This window comes from Bactrocera neohumeralis, chromosome 2 (assembly GCF_024586455.1).
Source record: "Bactrocera neohumeralis isolate Rockhampton chromosome 2, APGP_CSIRO_Bneo_wtdbg2-racon-allhic-juicebox.fasta_v2, whole genome shotgun sequence".
In the NCBI taxonomy this organism is placed as follows: Eukaryota; Metazoa; Arthropoda; class Insecta; order Diptera; family Tephritidae; genus Bactrocera; species Bactrocera neohumeralis.
Genome location: NC_065919.1, coordinates 77174771 through 77193505, shown reverse-complemented (window position 1 = coordinate 77193505; position 18735 = coordinate 77174771). Strand labels below are relative to the sequence as shown.

At 33.0% G+C, this 18735-nt stretch overlaps 1 protein-coding gene across 8 annotated transcripts in view; it reads left to right on the top strand.

Annotated features, from left to right (window-relative positions):
• The window catches only part of LOC126751528 (cadherin-99C), a 418338-nt gene that overhangs the window by 268585 nt on the left and 131018 nt on the right, over nt 1-18735 (top strand). For 2 of the 8 annotated variants that reach the window (XM_050461865.1, XM_050461863.1), the window contains one exon: nt 13085-13392. The exons of the other annotated variants lie outside the window; for them this stretch is intronic. The gene's annotated coding sequence lies outside the window, so the exon portion shown is untranslated. The remainder of the gene's footprint in view (nt 1-13084; nt 13393-18735) is intronic. 8 annotated transcript variants of the gene reach the window in all.

Sequence of the window (18735 nt, the reverse complement as noted above, 5' to 3'; positions counted from 1 at the left end):
TATTTCATCATATTTTTTCTTTTTCCTTCTTATTTTTTGTTGTTTTAGCAATTAACTGATATGATAAATATTTTTCATCAATCAGCGTTTGGTCTTACATCTTCTTTATATTCTTTGAGCTTTGGGCTGCAGTTTGATTTCGTCTGCCGCAACCCACATAGTTTTTTGTTATCTCGAAAGCTGTGTATATTATAATATTTTTATAAAAATAGGGCCATCTTTTTATGTGTGCTCGATGAATACTCGAACCCCTATGTTTTTGAGATATCGATCTCACGTCGTCATACGCCATTTTCCTTTCATGTGACTGCTTGCTTGTTGGAACCGCCGATATCGGATCACTTTATCATATAGCTGCCAAACAAAGTGATTAATGAGAATTAAGTCCTTGTATGAAAATTTTCATTTGACGAGTTAATTCAAAGTTGGTTTGTTGTATAACTCAATGAAGTAGAAAATTTTATGGTCGTATAGCTATGGAGTCATGTGTAGAAGTTCACGCTAGAGAAGAAAGTTCTCTGATCGCCATTCACTTGGGAGTGGCCAGAAATGATTCTTTTACACATGGCTCAAGCAGCTCACAACTTCCGGTCTTTGACCAAGTATCCTCTGGGTAGCCTAAGAACATCCGTTCGAAGGCGAGCAAAAGTGAGAAGGCAAAACATCCCTTACATAGGGTTGTGCGCTGGGTTTGGGATCCGCCACGTAAAAGGCCCCCCAATGAAAGATTACCAACTGCCTCGGATGAGAGACCCCCCTTTTGATGACGACCATGGCAAACGAAATAAATGAAATAGCTATAGTATTTAATTGCCATACATACTTACCGATCAAAATTAAATTCTTGAAAGAAACATCTTTTATAAAAGTTTTTTAATTGTCATTCAAATACTTATGTATGTATGTGATTTCTTTTTATTGCCGCTTGAGTGAAGTCCGAAATTTTCAAAAAAATAGCTCCCAACTTTTTTTTAATACAAAAGCGTGTTTATATTTTTCATTTACTTTTTATGACTTGGCTATTCGTTGCTGAGTATTTTTGTTAATTTTTAATTGTCTTGTTAACAAGATACAATCTCAACTTGCCGCACAATTTTAATGTTCATAAATTCCACAGTTAATTACACATTTTTTCATGCACACACACAAGTAGTGTCATAGATAAATACACATACATATATGCGTATATTAAGCGTGAATTTAAAACTAGTTTCGCCTCAAGAAGCTTCAATCAGCGCGACAATTCAAACATTAAACTCATCTAAGATTTGCTACCCACATTTGCCGACTACCCTTATGGGCATATTATATGCAAATATTTGATGAATATTTCCAAGATTTGCTTTTTCGAAAACATTTGTGAGTTACTGCTTCAAAATTATCTTTACTACGTATTAGCGACAATTAACTCCACCAAGGCGCCCAACCTTAGGAAAATCGGACGGTTGAAAAACCAAGTCCACGGCTTACAAATGACGCTCATTAAAATGAACTCTGTGAATCTTCGGCATACAGATGTTGGTTGTTGTTGCTGCTATTGGATGGTTGCAGCATTGGCAAACTTTTTTTATAACTCACACAAAAACAGTTGGGTCGACTGGGTGAAAATCTTTTCGAAAAATTTTTTACACACACACACATTGACTTATTTGTTTTTAATATACTGACGTTTGTGAGAGTTACTAAACGGGATTTTCTTACATTAGCTTTATATTGCATTATAGTTTGCTTGCGACTTTTAACATATTTTTCTTTTTTTGTTTTCATACTGTTGGTGTAGTCCCTTGCATGCAAGCACATCTTCCTTATTGCTCGTAATGACTGCTCATAAATTTTGACATTTATTTATTTGCGCTTGCTGCCCCTCTCATTCATGCATTTTCTTCACATTCTCTTATTTCTAATTTTTTGCAGTTTTTCACTGCGCGAAGTGAGAGTTGTTCAACTGAGCAGCCATTGCGGTAAATATGCGCCCAACGGCTGATGAGCCACACCAAGAGCCAAAGACAAACCAAATACGTAGCTAAAAAAAAGACAACACAAAGCTATCAGGCTACGAAAAAAGCAAAAGGTTATGAACTTAACGGAAAAAGCGCGGCAAACGGCAAAAATATATACGAATGTGTGTATAGCTGCTAAGTAACTCGAACTGTGTAAAATATTGTATATTAAGCCGTTGTTAGTCGAGTGGAATGCGGCAGGAAGCTGTGGGTAAGCAGCAGTGGTGAGACTTCAAAAGTTGAGTTAGCAGATGGCATGTTGCAGATAAAGTTAGCAGCAACCTAATGGAAGTGGGTAAACTATAGTCGAAACGAATATAGTTGCTTTTTTAAGCCCACGCCATTTATTTGTTGCTTTATAAATGAAACGTTAAAAAAAATTAAGTTCACACCACAGAGCGGCATTCTCATCCAGCCTTGAAATGTTTGTGTGCAAACCACGCCCAGTTTTTGTTTACAAGCATTATTTTTTATGAGCTAGAAGCCAAATATGTTAGCTTTAAAAGTGTTAGCAAAGGCAGCTTGCACTTTTTTATGTGCTTTTTGTTATTTTAAAGATTTAATACTAAGGATAATGAAGTCAAGAAAGTGAACTAATTAAAATGGGATAATGGGGATAAACAAATATTATATTGAAAAAAAAAAATACTGTAAAACCAGGGAATTATGTCCATAAAAATTTACGATCACTAAGCAAAAGCATTTAAAACTTTTACACAACTGTAAAATAATAGCAATTTCATATAAGCACGGCTTAGCAGTAAAAAGCGGATCAATGGCTGGGAAAATATGCAATTTCTAATGTAAATTTTTTGCGAATAATTTTTTAAAGGCTTTTTAACTATGAAAGGTATAAAGAAAAATAAAAATAATAAATCACTTTTTTACGCTGATTGAAACATAAAAACCACTCACTGTGCGTTCGCAACAAAAGCCGTACACAAACGCAACGCAACACTCACACACTCCAACAAAAGACTTGTTACACAAACCTGACAATTAAGCTGACAATTCGGCGACAATTTCAATAAGCTGCACATCCATTATGCAGCCATTGTGGCAACACACTCACATTCCTATAAAAACTCATATGCAAAGCTGTAGCAAGTAATTGTTTGGTGAAGCGCAACTGCCGAGTGAGGCTTATACGCACACACATATGCAATTACGTGACTGCTGCACAATGCACGGTGCAAGCATCAGTCAACTGTGGCGGAGAGTGTGGCTTTGTTGATGTTTTCAGCGAATTTTTTTTTTTGTGTTTGTTTTTGAATTAACTGTTTTTTTTTTTTTTGCTTTTTTGTATTTTTATTCTCGCCGTCTCTTCATGGCATAATCGACAAGCGCCTGCTGCAAAGCATAAAATATTCGTCAATTAAAATGCAACTGAGACGGCGGCGCTCAGACTGTGACAAAAGTCCATGAAAACAAAAGACGTAGAAAAAAAGCATAAAAAAATATTAAAAAAGTCTGACGAGTGTTACTGTAATGAATAACAATATATTGCTCACTTACAAATTCACATACACAAGTTAGGAGCGTGTGCGTCATTAGCTGCGACTGTAATAAATACTGTGAGCAAAGGATAGTAAGACTTTGTTCAAGATTTTAAAACTCTTAATTTATTCCACCAAATCTACAACTGTTTTCTTAACTTACAAACTATTCAGTTTGTGGTGGCAACCTAAGTTCTTGAAATGACCGATCTGTACTCCATTCTCGATAGTCTGATGCCCACTTTGTAAAATTTCTTGTGGGATTTAAGAAAATTTTTACACAATTAGCAACTCTGCCACAAAATATACCTTAAGTTTTTAGGTCTCTTAATTTATCTACATAAGTTCTCATTGCTCGTCATGTTATAATAATGCTTACATAATATAAATTGTAGTCTATTAACCATTTGAAGCAGATGGCAATCTCCCTGAAGAAAGTCTTTAACTTTATTTCTTTAGGTTTAAGATGCTAGAACAGATGGAGGTTAGGAATAACCTTAAAATAATGTACATAAACAGCTGAGAACATAAATATTTCAAAATAAAACGTTTCCGCAATATACGTTCTTTACAACAATTTCTAAAAATAAAAATCCTTCTACAACAACAATTTCCAACATATATAGCACAAAGTAAACGCCGCCAAACAGACAAGTCGAGACAACATTTGCCACTTAATACTCGCCAACGAATTGATATGTTTACTAATGACGTGGCGCAGCCATTCGCGTGTCAGCAATAACAATAAATATGAAATCAGCGAAGTGCAATTTTAGTAGGTGTGTCCCTTCAGTCGAACAGCAGCGACTAACCGCCGGCAGCGCGATAGAATTACATTTGCGCACTTGCCGAACGAGTTGACTGGCAGATAAATGAAAAGTGCGGGCACAACTTGCACAAGCCCGGCCACAGATGTGCTGTTGTTGGCTTCTAATAACACGGTGAGCTCATATGAGCACTTACACACACACGCATGCAAACATACTGGTGCTTGTAGTAGGTGAACCATAGCATTTGTAACCTCAAGTCAAACAGTTGGGTTAACATTTCGCCTTAACTAGTTCATTTTGCATCTAGTTTTTAGTTTTTACTAGAAGCTTTTGGTTGTTTTTGCTTATTCAAGCTAATTTTAAAATCGCCTAATTTATTATCGCCGATTGTCGTTGGCACACTTCATTGTAGAGCTCAAAGCATAGAAGAGGACATATATAAATTGTGTATATGTATATTACATAAATATATGAACCGTTTCCTAGTAATCTCATAAGGTGCCACACTCGGCTTCTCTCAACTGCCGACGGGTGATTGCATTTTGTCAACGTTCCGCAATGTAGTATACTTAGCGGCAGTTTTTCGGGCCATAATTAATCACGCAGCGCCATAAAACATTGTCGCTGCGGGGTAATGCCGTCAACACGCAAACTCTGGTCTAGTTTTTACCTAAACCGATGACGTTAAGAAAATTTTTCGCTTCAAGGGTTCATTTCACTTTTTCTAAAATTTTTATTTTAAAAAGAAACTAAATTATAATGAATAGTTAGTTATAATTCCAACACTGACGGTTTGTTATGTTATTTTTGGAAGGCGAAGCGGAAAGCTGCTCATATGAAAATAAGTAAATGATATTTTAATCAATTCAGAGAAAATACAGATCAGTGCTTTCTGTTAAACTATTTGATATATAAAATACATATAAACTGTGAATATATTTTTTCACGTGGTTGCATTCCATTTTGGTATTTCAACAACACATTAAACAGTTTCGAAGTTTGACATTTCAGGGTATTTTGTGTATTTCGCACATGCATTGTTGCAGTTAAAAAAAACATATATCGGAATGCAACTTGCTAAACGTCATTTGAAAATGTCATTGTTCCGGTTGGATATCGATTCCGATTGGTCAAATGAGCTTTCATTGGTGGTCCGATATCGGCCGTTCCGACAAATGAGCAGCTTCTTGAAGAGAAAATGACGTTTGCAAAGTTTCAAAACGATATCTTAAAAACTGAGGGACTAGTTCGTATATATACAGACAGACAGACAGACGGACATCCCAAGCGATCAGAGAACTTTCCTCACTTGCGTGAACTTCTACACATAACTCCATCCATTTGATATCATCGGCCTCAACACTTTAGTTCTGCTTTCTCCAGACAAGGATACACAGAAAATTATGGCAGTGAACGATAAAACGAAATTCTCCTGTCATCAAACAAACAGTCGTTGCACTCGCGACTTGGCTCTCAAGTTATTGCCAGTCATAACTTTGAAGTTCAGGTCTATAAACCATAATCCACCAACAATGTCAGAGTGAAAATGAACGCAGGATTGTCTGAACAGGTTACTTCGATGATAAATTGAAATATAAAGTCCTCTCTCGACGATAAAAGCCAAACTCTATTAGTCGCTCATAATTCTTTGTCTGTGACAACAACCGATGATCGACGTTGCGATTTTCGAGAGAAAAATTCTGCGAAAGATTTACAACACTTTGCGCATTAAACACGGCGATGTTTAATGTGTTCGCGATATACGACAACATCGACATTTCAGGGTATTTTTGTTTACGCTGGCTACATGTTGTCCGGATTGAAAACACTCCAGCTGAAAGTACACAATAAAAGCATCAGGAAGCCTCCACTCCGAAAACGACACCATTTGATGAAATGTCATTGTAACGAAAAGAAGAAACACTGGCGGTTGTAATAAAATCGTAAGTGTAGAGATAAAATATATTTAGATATACAAAGTTACATGTGTCAACATTCCTTGGTTGACTCTTTTCGAGGTATTTTTGCTTGCAGAGATACTTCACTATGGGGAAAGTGTGCTCTAATAGTTTGCAATGAAATTTAATGGTTCAAAATAGAGTTTAAGGTCACTACAGAAATAAATATCGAAATTTTTAGTAAATTTGAAATTTTTGTAATAAAACTTAATATAGGAATGTTGTTAAAATACATTATTTTTTATGAAAATGTATAAAATAAAGAGCTGATGAGAGAACTATTAATAAGTTATATACAATATAAGAATTCAAAGTTTAATTAAAAAAATATAGTATATATGTACAAAATTTGTTAGAAAAGTGTTGGATTTCGTTTATATCCAGTAGTTTGAAGTGCTTTAAAAGTGTTTTTTTTTAGTTTTAACTATACATACACAAATATATTATTAAATTCATTTCGTGCTTTACACCATTAATTTTTAAATATGAGCATATTTTTAGATATCAGCGAATAATTGCTGCTGTCTCACTACACCATATTTTCTATAATGCATATTAACATGTCCTGAAAAATAACAGTTAACAGGGAAGCGAAAAATAAATATTGTATCGCAGACCATTACACAGACAAAAGCAACGGTAAACAATGTCAAAATCTGTAACTGTTTACACGCTGCACCGTTACGTGACTTCATGTAACAGCAAGTAATTAAGTGCTTATATTTAATCTTCTATATAGAGAGATGAGACCTTTCCACCAGTACCAGTATATATATAATATAATATATATCTATCAATATTTACCTTTTCCACAGGTAGCATATTATTCGAAAAACAACAACATGCTCTTAGTGATACTTACTCCTCAAAGATGCGCTCATTTGCTCTTCCCAACGCTTTATATGGAAGTCATCGAATCACACTTAAGACGCGCCGATATGTTTTGAACCGCTTCTGCAAGAGACATGAAGGAAAGAAATCTCCAAATTAAAACTAAGCAGTTCAGCGACTCTTTCTTTCTACGCATGAGTTTTCTTATTTGATTTTTATTATCAAGTATTCCTTTATTTATTTTTTTCTTCTTAAAAAAGCAACTTGCCACTCCTCAACCGTTCTATGGCCCACAATAACACTGAAGCGCTGAACACATAGAGCGCGACAGACTGCAAACGACAGCTGTCAAATATTAAAATACACACGTTCTTATGGACAGAACTATTTTGACAGCTGCACGACTACACGACTGCATTCCAACATTTGTCGTTCTCGCTAACTTCAATATCCTCCTGTATTTGCCAACGACAGTAGGACGACAGTAGAGTTGACAGTAGAATGGAAGATAGAAAGAGGAGGTAGAGTGGTGATGCCACTAATATGTAAAATGTAAAATTATTCACAGCTCTAACAAACTTGACGTTATTTTACAAATAAAAGCATAAAATAGCTATATTATAGCTCTACTATATCATTTGTAATAACAAGTGATAATTTAAAGCAAAGAAATATTTACCTATTCTTACTTATTTTTGGCATAAAAAATTTCACTTTGAACAAAATATTAAAATTTCATTGAAGTGAAAGGAATTAGTATGGCCACAACGAAATTGTGTACATACAAAATGGACAACTGCGTTGTTTTGTGTACATGCCGGCCATTGTTATGTTGTTGCTACTCCCAAATGTACATGTAGTAGGATGCACAACGACGTTTTCAGTTCACTGTCGTGTAATACATTTTTTCTATTCACACAACTCACCTGTTGGCTTAAATAACAATCAAAGCTTTATAATCCTATTCACAATATTTTGACGAAGAACTTTACGTTCAACACTTTAAGCGGATTATCTTTCTCCTTTTGATATTTGTTTCTATCTATTTTGTTTATATTATTTATACACAAAAGCCGTAGTAAATATGGTTATGTAGCTAATTTTTTTTAATAATTTTATTTTTGTTTATTTTTTCCTCTATACTCTATATTATGATTTTTGCCAATCATAAATTATTTGCGTTTGAATACAAATGCTAATTTTTGCCTATTAAGTCGAAATCGGCTAATCACCCCTTCTGTGTCTATATATACAAATGTAATATATAAGTAAATAAAGCACATACATATGTATGTAAAGCCTGCTGTTTGGCAGCATGTATTAAGTCATTAATGCGCGTTCAGTTGAATATCAATGAAGTATCGAATTTTATGTCACTCAATATTTCCACGTTTTATCATCTTCAAACTTTGTTACAAGCATGATTTTATAATGACATTTATTTAATGCTTTTGAAAGCTTTCACTTTGTCATCTTAAATACATGGTATGAAAACCTTGCACAAATAAATCATAAGTCTCACAGAACTTCACGATCCATTGTTCAGGCTCGAAGTTACATATGTCACTGTTCCCTTCCTAAAACGAAACTAATGTGATAGTATTTCTTAATGTACTCATACTTTAATGCGCTGAAATGTAGACAATAGTTTTTACGACTATTCTTTTCTGCGATGTTTTTTTTAATAAAACTAATGAAATAAATTGGTTCAAGACTGAAATAAAAACTGCACAAAAATGAAGTAGAATTTATTCACCAAAATAACTTATAATACCATCACTCAATTCTTTTACTACACCACAAAAGCTTTCACGCCATCAAGATCCACATTACAGCGTTGCCTATTTCAGCAATACAAAACCAAATCACTCACTTTCACTCGACGCTAATGCGAAAACAAAATAAATGAAAAACATTGATGAAAATCCTGCTTTCATATCCAGTTTTCAAATTGCACTTTCCACTCAAACAAAACAAGCAACACCAACAAACGTACATAGCATATGTTGCAGCATCCGCTTGCAACATGAAAAATGAAACCAGTTAACTGACATATGCAGACAAGGCAAAAGCGGCGAACGCAATCGAGAAGAAACACATATCTTAGGTTCAACGACAATATCAACCGAGGTGACTGGAGCAACAATTTATTTTCATTGCCTCGATTATTGCTTGGTGTGTGTTCGCAATTTGAAAACATTGAAATGTCAATTTTCTGTTGTTGTTGAGGAAAAATCAGGGTCAAGTTCATGAACTCTTTTTCTGCGCACTTTTTATTTATAGCAATTCATTACTAATCAAGAGCCTGAAAAAATTGGATTTGTTTCACAAAAGTCTTTGTTAATTGCTCAGTTGTTATTATAAATTGTTTTAATAAATTATTTTTGCCTGAAAATATTTTTTTTCAAATAATGGTTTTTATTGATCTTGTCCTCATTTTAAGGCAGGATTTATTAACTAAACCTTGTAAAAAAGAAAGTATAAACTTGTTAAAAAATTAATACTTTGGAATGTGGAAAGGATCAGCAAAAATATTCTATAAGGCCATGAAGTTCGTCAAAAGAGCATTGGAAATCTCGAAAATAAATAAAATGTAATAAAGTTTTAATTTCTATTATTTATAATTTATTATTTAAATATAGTTCCAAAACTCAGTTCAAAACTGTGCTGTTAAGTTTGTTGGTAAACAACGATAGTACAATGAGTAAGGCTAAGCTGAGCACAGGGCGAAGATAACAAGAAGCATTTAGAGGAATTTTGCATTATAAGAAATAATATAAATTATATAATAATATTTTCGTATATTTAAAGTATGAAATTTGCAGACTCTTTAATCAGCACTTCTGATCAGTTTATGAATGAAGTGATAATCAGCTGATTAATCAGGTGCTTGTCAGTGATTCGTAAAACAATCATTAACCGATCAGCATGGTTATATCGAGGTTATCATATTTTTTATTAATATAAAAGAGTTATAAAGAGTTTCCATGAACATTAAGAAAATCGGGAATATCCACATCATATTTATTTATTTATTTTTTATGTGCACCTTAGCCACAAGTTATTGAACATAATCCAACTATCCTACGAGTCTTAATAAAAAAAAATATATGCCTAAAGCAAAGAAATCATAAATTCACCAAATTTATGAACCGAAAAGGTTTAAAGCAATAACTTCTAGGCTAAGAAGAGTAAGCTCTCAAAGATACTAAGTTTAATTCACTAAGAGACATCAATTGGAATATATGCAAAAGTGAACTTATATTGCGATCATAAACATTAGGCTACGTTAACGCTCGAACAACACAAACATTGCTTAATATATAGTTTATTTTAGTGCATAAGTTCCTTTCACGTAACTAAAATAATTTAAATTTAATTTATTGACAGCGGCTTTGCATACAATTCTATTGTCACTTGTAAGTCATGGCCAAAAATGGTGTGGCAAGCAAATGTGTCAAAAGCGGTGCCCTTGCAAGCAGCTGCATACAACAACAGTGAATTTAGCGATATTTGGCGGGCGAGACATTTATCACTTCTTTGAACTCAGATTCTTCTAAGCATGAAATGGGTTGACTTATTCACTTGCCGATGGTCGATGATGGCATTGTTTATCAAGATGAACACGCGCATGCGCGAAAACACAAATACATATACTTGTATGTTGCTGTTTGGGATGCAGAACATTTGAGTAGGTCCTGTTCTCATTACGATTATTCGTTGGTGGTGTGGCAAACATCAACAATAGCATACTTGGGGGAACACGGAGCGACATTATTGATTCAACGCATAGATATGCGTCGGTCAGTGGCGGTGACAAGCTACTGATGCCTCGCATATATACATTCACACACACACACATGCCAATATTTATGCAAATTCAAGCGTGTCGCATATAAGAAATGCCCGGCTGTCACGTCGGCGCATCATAAAGCGACAAAAGAAAAACGCGAACGACAACAAAGTAGCAACAATAGAAGCGAAGTAAAATGATAATGAAATACAATAAAATTATGCAACACCTTGAGCCGTGGCCCATTGCATGCAAATTGCGTTTTGTTGCACATGCGCATTAAATGCGCTTCAATGTGTGTGTGAGTGTGCATTAAAAGTAAATGAAATCAATTTTGATGGCGCTTCTGTGCCGCCAAGACAAGCAAATCATTAATTTGAATGCAATTTTAGTTCAAGTCTTGTGATTTCGTAATTCGCTGGCGACAAATGATTACTGCCAATGACCATTAAATTAATAACGGTGAATTTTTTTTCTGCTTTTTTTGGTTTTATTATACTGTAAAAAAATGCCCTAGCACTCATTTTTTCGAGAGTAATATTTAGAAATTCTTCAATGAGTTTTTCTAGTTTCCTCTTCTCTCTTGTATAAAAAATATACTATAATCAAAATAAAAAATATTAATCTACGCACACATACATATCAACAGCAAAATATTATGTCCAAAGAAAAAACCATGTTCTTGTTGAAATTGAATTTCGAAATGAAAAGCTCAATGATATATGAGCCAGCTCAGCTGTTCATGCTTTCGGCTGTCGATGCAGCTGCTTGCTTTATACACGCGAGTATTTGTTTTTGTTCTTCCAATGAACACGTTTATAAAAAAAACATTTATCTGCATTTAAAACACAATAGCAATGTTTAAGTTACAATTATCTAAGCGCATAAGCATTAAAGCAACAATGAAAACATAAAGTAGGAGGGCATGAACATTTGTAAAAAGAAACAGAAGGGGAGTTATTCCTAAGCATAAAAAATGCATGTCTTCGCATATCGAAAAGTCTCATGTTTCACCATATAGTAAACAAATTGGTTGTGTGCGCACATAAGTGAAACTTTATGAGCTTTTTGTTGCACTTTGTTGCTTCCACTGCAGCGTTATTAGCTTGGAATTCGACGCTCTTGGCTTTACAACAAATCTGCATTAGCGCGAACGATTTTGTGTGGGCTGATACATCTAAGAAAACGAAAACAACGAAAACTAATAATAATTATAACTTTTTAGAAAGACGAAATAAATCAGAAAGGTTCATATTGCGGTACGAGTATGTGTGTGTTTTGGAAATATAAATACATATGTGTAACATACATATACGTGGTCATTAGCATTGTGTTTTGGATATCAATAACAATTAGTGAAAGGAATGATATGAATATATGTATGTATCTATAATTAGTAATGAAAAATATTAATCATTTTAGTTATTACATCAGTAACTTTGTAGTGCTTTCAAATATCCAATAATAAATGCAAAGATTGATCCATTTCGAGGATCCCTACTTCTTTTTAAAGAAAAACACAGAAACTTCAAATTTAATGGGGAATTTATTCGTACAAACATTCTATAGCATTTATTTTTCGAAGATTATCTCTCTCACATCGAACTGCGATTACGTAGTAAATGGCGAATGACAGGCGTGATCTTTTGCTCCAAGGTCTGAATTGAAGCGGGATGGTCCGCATAGACTTTAGACTTTACATATTCCGACAGAAAAAAGTCTAACGGTGTGATATCACACGATTTTGGTGACCAATCGACCGTCGCAAAACGTGTAATTTTATTCTCACCGAAGTGTTCGCTCAAGAAATATATTGATTGATGCAATGTGTGGAAAGTGGCGCCATAGTTTTGAAACCAAATATCGCCGAAACCACGAGCTTTAACTTTAAACGTCAAATAGTCAGTTATCATGGCGAGATAACGGTCGCCATTGACGATTACGTTCTCACCGTCATCATTTTTGAAGAAATATGGCACGATGATTCGTATAATTTTTAGGTCTAGAAAGTCTGCTAAGTTCGTTTGTAAACAATTTGTATACACCAAATATGCTATTGTTATATTCTATACTTAAATTTTTTAAGAAATTTAACTTTTTTTTTTGGAAAGTCTGAAGTCAATTAAATCTAGATAATTGTACTAAATAAATAAAAACAAAAAAACCTTATATTTAATAAAATTATTAACTTAAAAAAACATTTCGATTAACAAATAATTTTTCTTTGTAATTACAGATGGAAAGAGCAAATTTGCAGTGAAAAACAAAAATAATTAAAACTAAATCCATACAACACGCATTTTATTGGAAGGAGTAACATTCTCAAACAAAATAACTGAAAATCAATAACAGATATGATAAGAGCAGAACGCACGCCTGCTAAATAAATAACAACAACAAGTTGCGAAGACAGCAGAAAATGCAAGTTAAACGCTGCCGCATAAATTAGCAAAATAATCGAAAAATGAAATCAACTGCTGCGCTGCGAAGTTGTGTGTAATTTGCAATTATCACTTTTCATTTCCACCTACTGCCATATCACAGGTAAATTACCGACAAACAACAAAAAACAAGCATGCGCACATATTATAAGTGATTGTGAATATACAAGTGTTATCTGTACATGTGTGTGTGAGCCCAATTACTTGGCCTTTCCGATTGTTGATTGCGATTGCAGCCCCAAAAGGCGAAGAAATCGCCATTAACTAGTTTACTAGAGACATTACGGACCTCAGTACAACGTAGTTAGTTTCTACAAGAACAACAGTAATAAGAACAGTAAAGAAATATAGTATTCAGTAGAGTGCTCGCTGTTCTTGTTGTGTTGTTCATGCTGTTCTTGTTGCTGCCGCTGTCACGTACACGCATCTCGCACCATATTTGGCCGCTTGCACAAGATTATCTTGCACACATCCTATTGCATCGCATCGCCGCAGTTTCGCAGCTTTGCTGATTGTATGGCATTACAATTTTAAATCAAGTACACCGATTTCTTTCTGCCAAAAGATGAGTAATAGCAATACTTTTGCTACGCTTTACATTGTTATTGTGCTTTTATGTTCTACATACTTACGTATATGCTAAATTTAACATAAGTGTTGTAAAGTGGCGAAATTATAGTGATTTTCGTTAAGGAATTTCATTCAAGTGCCAAAGTGGAATATCTTCAGGGTCGATCGATCGATTTGTATTAAGCAGCGCATACAACATCTTTTTAAGGTAGAATACTATAATTCGTGAAATATTTGTAATAATATGAGATTGAATTTTAAAGTGGTCGAAGAATTCTCCCATAGTATAGTTATCTGCTATAAGTGAACTTGAAATTTCGAAGCACAATTTGAGGCATAAGTTTATATTTTTTCTGAAGTCACGTTGAAATCTTCTTCGAAATCTAGTCTTATTCTTACAACAATGTGGAATATATACGTTGGGTTACAAATTAATGATGGATGGACTCACATGACTTTTTTTCTCTTTATTTAAGGAAATTCCGTTTTTTGGTAGCTAGCATGACCTTTGTTATTTAACTTAGTCCATGTCCTCTCTGCGTATAAAAAGGTGCACTCTTTTAGATTGCAGTACGTAACAACCATGTTTCGTACATTTTAGAGGTGATGGAAAGTAGCTTGCTTCAGAGATCACATTCTTGTAAAAATAACCTTAAACGTTTGAATTTGACGATGTTTTGAAATTAAACAGAATGTTTCCTGGGCGAGATTCATAAGAAAATACCTTATCCCATGGAAAGTTTTAGTAGTATTTTAATACTGGTTTGATCAGTTTGAAACAAGGAAGAGTAGACTTTTATTATCACTACTTTACTATGAGCTCAGCCTAAAGCTAAGAAATCAGTTAATAAGAAGTTCTTTTCGTTGATTTTAAAATTATTTTTTTATCTTACACCTTTTTCTCAAGAAATTTGAACTTCTAAACAATTTTGAAGCTCGTCGTGGCGGATTTTATTTTCTTCACACATGATTCATCGCAGTGTGTAGAGTAAACTCATGTTATTAGAAGACATCTATGTTTAATCACCACAGTCGTATTGTAAATCATCTTTCCAGAACTCTTTGTACCGCACTCTCATTTTTTATCCCACTCTGTCTCGCTTTCCTAAAAAAATATCGTTATTGCGATTCTAAAAGTATACTTCTTAAAGAGAAAATGTATATTCTTCGCTAATAACAGAAAGTTTAAGGATTTGGGAGCATTGCACATAACCTTAATGTGTTCCTAGTTTAAAACAACGCATGCCAAATTCCATTTAATAAATAGCTAAAATGCTCAAATATCAAATTAAATTTCCCAAAACTATATACAATTATTATTTCTTTTTACCATTTGAACTTCATTTAAATCATTATACCTTTGAAATTTTAATTAGTTTACCGCTAAATCTAAGTTAGTCACAACTGATTGTGTGCACGTTGTCAATTTGTGTGTGAATACAAATTTCATCTGCATAAACCCACTTAAAAACTCAGAATGGCCGCAGAAATCAACGCACAGCTGCCTCGAACTTCCCATGTGGGAGTGTATTTTGACATTTTATTTCTGTTTTTTGGTTTTCTGTTTGCAGGAGCTTTGTTTATATTTGCTCACTGTTTGTGTTAGTGAAAACCCGAACTTGACATTTTAACCAAAACGAGCCACTGACATGGTTCACTAATTGCCACAGCGGATGCCTGCGAACAAAAGTGTAGCCGCATGCAGACGAGATGCCCACAAAAAGCAGACAACAAGTGCATAGACGAGTGTAGATTTATATTTGTGTGAGTGTGTGTAAGCGATGTGCTATAAATCACCATCAGCGTGTAGGTTGCTGCTGCTGCACTGAATTCAAGTCGGCGCAACTAAAACTATCATTTTAATCAAGCGAAGCGCAACGAACATACTTACATACAGTATTATACGTAGTAGTTGGCCATCATCAATGTCATTACCGCTTGCTGCAAGCGATTTATGCAACCAAGTGTTGTTGCTGCTGTACGTATGAATATACGCTTGTGTGTATTATTGCTATGTGATTTTTTGCTAACAATTCACTTGTTTTAGTTTGTATGTAGTTGTAATTTTTTGTTTATCTTTTTCTGTCTTTGCATTTATCGTTCTTTTGAGCCATGATATTCACTTCTTTTCTGCTTGTCGATTTATCACGGCTACCGTGAATAGTCAGTCCATTGGAGTCCACTGTTTGTTGTAGCGCCATTCATCAGCATTACATATTATCTAGATTTTCATGATCAATATCAATTTTTAGTTATATCAACAGTAGGAAAATGGGATTCTTGGGTCTTTTAAGCTTCCGTTAAATTTTATTCTTGATTAATGTGAGAACTTGTGTTTTCCTTCCGTTCACAGTTTCACTGCCAAAGTACTTTATGTAGAAACTGACCACTTTGGAGGGTTCAAACTCTTAAAAAAAATATGTTTAATTAAATTTATTTATTTTAAATTATGCTAATCCATATTTAATAGATTTTAATATATACGAGTAGTCTTGAAGACCGTAGTAAAATACTTCGGCTGCTGAAACTTTATAAATAATATATTTTTTTATAAAAAAAAAATCAAACTGAAGCGATTTTGTAGAATTTTTAAGGGAAGTTGCCACCTATTTGAAAATATAAAATTAATTAAATTTATAAGACAATCAAAGGTCGTGTGGTCGATATTGAAAACTGTTTTGATCACAACTGACAGCAGATTTTCGACACAACTAGTTTCTCTGCTGCTTTTTGAATGGGAAGAAATAAAACAATAAAAAGCGCATAAAACAAAATGCATAAATTTGCCTTTATAGTCTTTTAGGACGCTTTAATTAGCGGTTACAGCGATGTTATATAAAAATATAGGTAAAAGTTAATGAATATCGATTAAAGAATCGAATATCGAATCTTAATATATGTACATATATGTATGTATAGCAGTCCTGGTTTACTAGTTAGTTATTGGCATTGAAATTTTATAGCATCGGTCAAGTGCATAATAACAGAGTCGCTGATCCATTGTAAAGCATTTAAAAAGCAGTTTCAGCACACTTTCAGCACAAGTGCATGGGAGACGTGAAACAAAATTTTATATATACATATTTTTAATATAGTTTTATATGCTTTTGTTTATAAACTTATTAAAAAAAGGAATTTTCTTGGCTTCACTCCCACTTTTGCTTTTAGTTGTATTTATTTTTTTCAGCTCGTTCTCCATTTCATTGCCCAACTACTCGCCGCGATTTCAGGTTTCCCTTTTTCGTTTTTCTTTCATTTAATTTTCTTCACTTCTAAATAAATTAGCACATTTGGGCTGGTTTTTTTTGTTTTTTTTTTTTTTGCGTCGTCACAAAGTGCGGCGGCACGCTTTTGACTTTTGCGCTAACAGGAATATTTTAGTGAGGTATAAGCGCTAAGACAAAACAATAACAAAGGCATATGTCAAAAATCTGGTTTTGACGCCGTTACGCCCAACAGACAATAGCGGCATGATTTTACACCTTTGGAGACGAGAGGCGTTGACAACTAATGAGTTTGCTTAAATGTGTTGCTTTTTGTTCAATTATCGCATGTGTGAACATTTAACATAAAGAGCGGGTATTTAGGAAGGCGACTACTAATTACAAATTGGTTGTTATCTTTATTGTTGAAAGTAGAGCAACAATTTTCGATTTTTTTAATATTTATAAACATCCGTTCTGATGCAATAATATATAGATTTTACATAAAGTAAATCTGGTTTAATAAAATTTTTTTATTTCAATTGTAAGGTTTCTTTAGAGTTGTATTTTAGTTATTTTCGTTTTTTTTTTGTTCGAAAAAAAGTTTCCTTTAATATAATCAGTTTATGAATGTGAACATCTTGCGTTATTTTGCATTTTACAAATATTATGAATATTTCTCTTTGATTCAGCATATTGATCAAAACTAAATAACATATTAACTCATATTCCCAATTTATTTTAAAACAACAGAATAACAAATTCTTGACAACCTCTGTTTTAAGATTTTGTTTCCTTATAAATAAAAAATTTAACGAAAATATTCCAAATAATGCTAGCACCTTTGTCTTCAAAGTTTAACCTTTATTATTAACAAACTTACAACACTTTTACAAATTTTTAAAGCTCATATTCATATGTAAATGTGTTGTTAATCTTCAAATAAATGCATGTCCATGCTTTTATCCTTAAATTGGCGCATATAAAAAAATTTAATTGGTTGCCAAATTAAGCCAAATTAAAATTCAATGCAGGCACCAAAAGCACACAAGCAATCACAAGCAAAGTCAAATAACGCGAAACAGCTGAACATAAACAAGTTCGTTGCTTAAGTCTTTTGTTATGGCGGCGCGATAACTTTTGAATGTACGATTGTTGGAAAATTAAAAAAATATAAATAAGTTCTGTTAAAAAATTTATAAAAGATATAAAATGAAAATAATTAAACTTAATTTTTTATATTAAAAAACATAAAAATAGTTTTTGATCAACAAAAAAGTAAAAAAATTAAAAAGAAACAGTTAATAATTAAAAAAAATGTTAAATATAATTTTTAGAAAATTTTGGTGGAATGACCAAAAATATGAAAAAAATCTTTTATTAAATTTAACAAAGCAATGAAATGTAAAAAAATTAAAAATTCTTAAAATTAATTATTAAAAAAAAAATAATACAAAATAAAATCAAAAATGTTGGATATAAATCCAAAATATCAAATTATCATAAAGATTTTGGGAGAAAAATATTATTGCTAAGCAAAAATTTTCAGATAATAAGAAAAAATAAATAAAAATAAAATTTATTTTTTTTTTGCAAATTTAAAAAAAAAATATTATTTGTCAATTTTACAATTATCAATTATAAAAAAACAACAAAAAAATTAGAACTATTTT